Below are 7,714 nucleotides of genomic sequence, written 5' to 3'. Positions count from 1 at the left end.
CTTCTGCTTACTTTATAGTGCTCTGTAACCTCTTTATACGAGATTAGGCTATCTTTTATATCCATGCAAGAGGGCTGCTCGGCAGCCGCCCGGTGATAGAGAGCTCGGGCAAACTCGTGAGCAGCCTCATTCCCTGCGATGGATTCATGTGCTGGTATCCATATAATTTCCACGTTGCGCTCAAGCGGCCTCGATTCGAGCACTCGTTTAGCTTCTTCTGATATTCTTCCCTTCCCAAAATTTCTGACCGCATTTTTGCTATCGCATAGTATTAATTTAGCCTTGGTACCGACACAAGCGAGCGCTACTGCCAATTCCTCCGCCGCGTTGGCGTCTCTCGTGCGGCTTGAAGCCGATACTACAGGTGCTCCTGTTCCGTCGGCTACTGCGGATACGGCTGCTCCTTGCCGTCCACAGGCAGCATCTACGTAGGCCACTTGTTCTGCTGGTTGTTCTCCCATTCTTTTCTTGTAGGCTCTGGCTCTATGCCCGCGCCTCTCTTTGTTATATTCGGGGTGCATATTTTTTGGCATAGGCGGGACGCGTATCCTGGCTCTTATCTCTTCCGGGATATCCACTGTCTTATGAGCAGAGTATCCCGGTTGGATGTCTATCCATTCTAGTATTTTTCTTCCTGTTTCAGATTGGCTAAGTCGCTCCAGCTGAGCTATTCTAACTCCCTCAGCTAGCTCGGCCCATCTGTTGTGGATACCCATTTTCTCAAGACGTTCCGTTGATGTGGATATGGGAAGTCCCAGAACCCTCTTGGCACATTTCCTCAGTATCCTGTCTGGTTTATCTATGTTCTCTTTGTTCATATTTAAGTACGGCGTTGCATAGCAGACAGCAGAGACAAAAAGCCAATAAACATCAAAGTGGTAGTAGAGGGCCTAGAGGTGCCGAAGGCCGAGGAGATGAGGGTCCTGGGTATGGTTATCAATCATAAAGGCAACAACACCAATACCATAAAGAAATTAGCAACATATGCGGATCAAGTGCAAGGCATATTCAGAAGGATAACAGTAAAAGGGAGAGGCCTAAAAGAGAGAAGCCTCCTAAGAATATCACAGGCGTACATAACAAGATTTGCTCTGTCGTTTACTTGGCTCAATCAGCCGTTCATGCACCTTAAAAGTTACGCCTCAATTATGTACATACAACTATATATATATATATATATATATATATATATATATATATATATATATATATATATATATATATATATTGTAAAAGAAGGCTAGGTCGAGACGGCGAGGTCGTGACGGCAAGGACAGCCAAGCCTTGTCTAGCGTTTTAATCCGATCACGAACTCAGGCGCGCGCCGGAGCCGGCGCCGCGGGACAATGATGATGGTATGTACAAATGAAAGAAGAAGATCATGGCATGTACAAATGAAAGAAGGTCCACAGAAGGCTCACACAATCTGCCCAGGGGGTCGGAAGCGGCCAGCCTGGCCGCTCCTAATTAACCGATGTACCGCGGCGCACAAACGGTTTCAAGCGAGAAACATGAACAATTTCAGTTCCACGGTGGCGTCGATCGGCTGGGGGATCAACAGGCGTGACTTTGTAGTTAACTGGAGAAGTTTGGCTGGTTCTTCTACCATGGATGATCTCGTAGGGACCAAGGTAGCGGTGGTGGAATTTGTCACTAAGGCCAGGGGTGCGCAGTGGTGTATAAAGTAGTACTTCGTCACCGGGACGATAAGAGACCACGCGATGCTTAGAATCGTAGCGACTCTTGCGGTCTTCCTGGCACGCTGCTGTGTTTAGGCGGGCAAGATGACGGCATCTGGCCACACGAGATAAGAACTGGGTAGGTACTGATGTGGAGTAGTCGGGCGTAGAGAAGAAGGAAGCGTCGAGAATTGTAGTGGGAGGACGGCCATAAACGAGGAAAAATGGAGAATAACCGGTAGTCCGTTGTACTGCTGTGTTATAGGCGAAAGTGACGAATGGTAGAACAGTGTCCCAATTTCGATGATCCGGTGTGATGTACATGGAGATCATATCGGATAAGGTGCGGTGAAATCGCTCAGTCAGCCCGTTAGTCTGGGGATGGTAGCTTGAGGTTGTCTTATGAAGGGTGGATGACGCGTGAAGAACTTCGGCAACGACTGCCGATAAGAAGACCGTCCCGCGGTCGCTTAGGAGCACCCGAGGAGCGCCATGGCGCAATACAATTGATCGCAAAAAGAAATTTGCTACTTCTTGAGCGGAACCGGTCGGTACAGGTACTGTCTCAGCGTAGTGTGTAAGGTGGTCGACAGCTGTTATAATCCAATGGTTACCCCCATCGGAGAGAGGTATACAGGGGACCATATAAGTCGATCCCGACTACGTCGAATGGCGTGGCGGGACAGGGAACAGGTTGTAGAAGGCCAGCGGGCGAAGACGTCGGCCGTTTGCGACGTTGGCACAGAGGGCAGGATGCGACGTATTTGGCAATGCAGGAAGATAGGCCAGGCCAAAAGAATCGTTTTTTCACTCGGTCGTAGGTTTTGTCAACACCAAGGTTACCTGCAGTAGCGTCGTGGAGAGCCGCCAGTATACGTGGACGAAGCACACGCGGCACGACTGGGATCCAGCGAGTTCCATCAGGGCAATACACGAAGCGGAGTAGGATGCCATCTTCGAGCTTAAAATTGCGAAGTTGTCGGCGAAGCCGAGCATTTGGTGGGTCCGAAGCGCCAATAAGGCGGTCGATGATGGGTCGGCAGTAGGCATCGGCTAATTGCTGTGAGCGGAGAGCGCGTTTGTTTTCAGAGTCATCAAATGAAACTGTTGTGATATACGTCGGAGAAAGAGATGGTCGGCTGTGGTCATAGGTGGAAATGCATTGGGAAGAAAAACAGCAAGCCGATTCCGAAAGCGGACAGCGAGAAAGAGCGTCGGCGTCTTGGTGTTGGCGACCCGATTTATAAGTGACGTCGAAATTGTATTCTTGCAGGCGTAGAATCCAACGGCCAAGTCGGCCTGTCAAATTTTTGAGCGAAGACAACCAGCAAAGAGCATGGTGATCGGTCACAACTGTGAAATGCCGACCATATAGGTAAGGGCGAAATTTTTGGACAGCCCAGACGACGGCAAGGCACTCCTGCTCGGTAATGGTGTAGTTTTTCTCAGCTGGAGTCATAGTCCGACTGGCGAAGGCAATCACTTTCTCACGCGAAGTTGCATCGCGCTGCAGGAGTACAGCTCCAAGACCGAGACCACTAGCATCAGTGTGCAGGATGGTTGGAGCGCTGTCACTGAAGTGGCCAAGAACAGGGTCTGATGTGAGGGCGTGCTTCAGATTATTAAAAACGGCTTCGCACTGTTCAGTCCACACGAAAGTGCTGCGTGCTTTAAGTAGTTCATGAAGTGGAGCAGCAATACTTGCAAAATACCTTATAAAACGCCGGAAATAAGACGCCAAGCCGAGAAAACTGCGCAATTCTGTAATCCGTTGTGGACGAGCAAAGTTCAAGACTGCGATGATTTTTTCAGGGTCTGGACGAATGCCGTCATGGCTGACTAGATGTCCCAATATTTTAATTTCCTTCTGTGCAAAGTGGCACTTCTTGGTGTTGAGCTGAAGGCCCGCTGAAGCCAGACACGTGAGGACCTCATTCAGGCGCGTGAGATGGTCGTTAAAAGTTGACGAAAAGATGACAATGCCATCCAAGTAACATAAACAGGTTCTCCATTTTAGGCCACGAAGCACAGTATCGATCATTCTTTCAAATGTCGCTGGTGCGTTACAAAGTCCGAAAGGCATAACATTAAATTCGTAAAGGCCATCGGGAGTTGAGAAAGCGGTTTTTTCTTTATCGTCCTCGTGCATAGGTATTTGCCAATAACCTACCTACTGAAAAAGTGTATGCGAAATGTACGAGATTGCTACGATGTGTACGAGAAATGTGGGAGATTTCTAAGAGCTATGCGATTTGTACAAGAATTCTATGAGGTCTCTTAGAGCGTCAACGTTGTCTCGTAGAGTTGTACGAGGATTGTACGATGTCTCGTAAGGCGTCTACGGTGTCTCCTAGAGCGTGTACGATGTCTCGTAGGGTTGTACGAGGATTGTAGGATGTCTTGTACAGATGTACGAGGGCTCAAGCAGCTTGTAGAAGATCTCGTACAGTTCACGTAAAACCCCCGCAGACGCCGTACGTACTCTCGTAGAGCTCGTACGCTCAGTTGTAGGAGACATCGTAACGCTCGCTTAAAATCACGATGCTCGTACAGCACCAGCATTCGATTTCGCAGTGCTCATTCAGGGTCCATGCGAGTTCAGTTGGCTCACTAAGCCTCCCCGTAAAAAATTAAACCAGTTATAACATGGTTCCATTCGGCCCCACACTGACCCAATTAGATACAGCCATATATGAGCTCAAATGGGCACAAAATTGCGACCAATTTGGCAGGTAACGGAATTACCCAAATGGTTTTGCAAACAATGGGCACTCCCAATTGTTCTCACGTTCATAATGATCATTTAGAATCCCAACTGGATTTTCCATATTATACAGGATTACAATTCATATATGTCCTACCCTATTGGATATTCAAAGTGGTTTTGAAAATTTGAATTGGTCCCCGGGATTTCAAATGGCACTTCATATGGTATATATATAGTTCTCAATTGGATGTTCTAGTTGGTTCGGAAGATATTCATAGGCGTATGTCCTCATCCGTTCAGTTCAGTTCAGTCGTTCAGTCGTGTCCGACTCTTCGTGACCCTATGAACCATATCACGCCACGCTTTCCGGTCTCTCACTATCTTCCTAGCATGACATAACTTCATCTGCAGTGCCTCGAGGATGCCATCTAATCATCGCGTTCGCTGCCTACCCCTTCTCCGGTGACCCTCAACCTTTCCCAACATCAAATCTTTCTCGAGCGACTCCTCTCTTCTCATCAGATGACCAAAGTAGCTGAGCTTTAACTTTAGAATTTGAACCTCCAATGAGCAGTCAGGGTTTATGGTCGACAATATCGACTGATTTGATCTTCTGGCCGTCCAAGGAACTCTCAAGATTCTCCGCCAGCACCACAATTCAAACGAGTCAATTCTTCGGCGGTCAGCCTTCTTCACAGCCCAACTCTCGCATCCATACATCACAACTGGAAAGATCATAGCACGAGTTATATGGATCTTGGTTGGCAGACTAATGTATCTGCTCTTTACTAGGCAGTCAAGGCTAGCCATGGCTCTCTTTCCCAGAAGTAGGCGTCTCCTAATTTCATGACTGCAGTCTCCTTCCGGGGTTACCTTGGAGCCCAAGAAGAGAAAATCTGTCACGGTTTCCACTTCTTGTCCCTCTATGCTCCAGGACTTGATGGGGCAAGACGCCATGATCTTTGTCTTTTTAATGTTCAGTTTAAGTCCAAACTTCTCACTCTCTTCTTGTACGTGCATCAGAAGTCTCTTGAGCTCCACTTCACTTTCTGCCATTTAGTGGTATCATCCGCATGTATGTCCTCATATTTGACAGTTAAATAGAAAAGATCATTAAGAGAATTAAAGTTTGTGTCATAGTTTTACAGTTTATCACCGAGTTAGACAGTTGATACCAATTTCCTTCATGTGGTTGGCAAACCATATTGTATTTACATGTTAATTCCTGAATAATCATTGATATATATGCCATATATATTTCAAGTTTAATGCTTTCGTATACCTACATGGGCGTGCTGCTTACATTGAATGTAAAATATAGGCAATAGAATACATATTCTTTAATAAATACAGAGTTCAGCATGAACATATCACAAAACAAAAATGTATCCGCAATATATAAATCATGGCATGAAAGAAATGCGGAAGAAATAAGATGAACTAAGACAAGATTTGAGCATTGTAACTTAATTCATTGAACGCACATCAGTGGCATAACATGCAGAAGGTCAAAGATTAATTATAATGATCAGTGCAAAATATAAGAAGAGAAAGTAGTTACACAAAGTTAAAATAATTTTGGAGCTTCAGCTAGTTTACCTCAATAATAGACGTGACAGCATCTTAAACATGAACTGCATTTTCATTCTGCAAATTTTTATATAATTTTTCTCGTTTAAAGTTATCTACTTTTCAAAATTATTACCAATGTAACAGCATTCCCTAAATGCCCCACTAACACACCTTTGACCCTACATGGCTATAGACATTGCATGCAGAGGGCACACATGGGTTGAGCTTTAGTATCAACGTATTTATTTTGTTAAACTACTATTTTCTGAAATGTCCTCATTAGAAGAGCTTCCTTGATAATTGGCTTCATTTGCACCCTCCCTATTTTGTTAGCTTTATTTCACTGTGAGATGTTTGAAATTCTCACATGAGGTCATGTAACTGTGATGTCATGACCAATATGTCGACTAATCGGGATTTTTTTGGTATTTATTGTGCAGAATCTTTTCAGTCGAATGAGAACTGTTCACTTAAAGTTTAGTAAATGATGTTCCTGCTGCGCACCTTGACTAGCACTGCCCTTCGTTCATTGTATCTGCCACTATGCTGTGTGCACAATGTTGATGTGTTGCCGCTGCCATGTATACGATAGTCAAACTGGCAGTCAAAATCACCCTTATATTGTGTTTTTCATATGAATGGAGGTGATGCACTATAACTGCACAGCTTTACCACCGTCAGGCATCACAAGTTTGTATGAAGAATTGGCTTGGAGTTTCATCTGTAGAAGGAAAAGTAAGTATGATAACAGAAATGTGAAAGCCAACTCCAGTACTGAACTTCACGAACTCATAATCCCTTGCAAAGACCACAGAAAGACAATTCTCAAACGACTGAACAGCACTAACAGATGGGGTGGGAGAGAAGATGACAACAATTCTGCTTCTTTCTCTACATCACTCATGTGGCTGATTATAAACAACCGGACTGACTCTCTTTTTCAGCGCAAGGATATGCCGAGCAAAAAAGTTGCTACAGCCTTTTGAGTTTTGACTTGCACATCTACATCTATACGCCATTTTTAAGTTTCCTGAGACTATAACAAACCCTTGCTGAACTGAACTAGTCTGAATTGAAGCTTTCTGCTGCGTAATGACACTTGCAAATGCTGTCAGTCTCATTGTCAAATGAAAAAAAAAAAGAAAGAAGCGATTGAATCGGTGATCTTAGACTGATGAAAAGATGCAAAAATCCTAGTACTTTATGAGGGGCGATACCAACAGTATATGTGTTGCACCTCGAAGCTATGCATACTATACACATATATGCTGCAGCATAATATTGCAAGGAAATGTCTTTTAGATGGCATATTTTTCAGTGTCACTGTAGGCTGCGTCACTCGAGATGCGTAACCTATTGAAGAAAGCTGCACGTTCAACGATCGTCCACCAATATATGCTGTGCAGTTTCCAACAGCAGTGCATAATTATTTATGCTGCATGGAACAAGCAGCTTGGCTGCATGGAACAAGCAGCTTGGCTGCTTTTGCTTCTTTACTGCATGTATGCTGTAGGCCACAGAGACAAGTTGAAATATTTGTATGGCCAGTTTCATTAGTGCTTAATTGAAGTAACGTGCACGCAAACATGTGTAGGTAAAAACGTCCCCGGAAAAAACGTCTCCGGAAGAAACGTCCCCTGAAGAAGCGGCAACTAGGAAAAAACGTCCCCAAGGCCAAAATCGGCCCTAAAAAAGATTTATTCTGGAACACACATGAAAAAAGCCAACAAATGTTATGCCATTCTTTCTCGGCTTT

The sequence above is a fragment of the Amblyomma maculatum genome, chromosome 11, assembly GCF_055883805.1.
Source record: "Amblyomma maculatum isolate TAMU_Amacu chromosome 11, ASM5588380v1, whole genome shotgun sequence".
Lineage (NCBI taxonomy): Eukaryota > Metazoa > Arthropoda > Arachnida > Ixodida > Ixodidae > Amblyomma > Amblyomma maculatum.
This window is presented reverse-complemented; position numbering follows the sequence as displayed.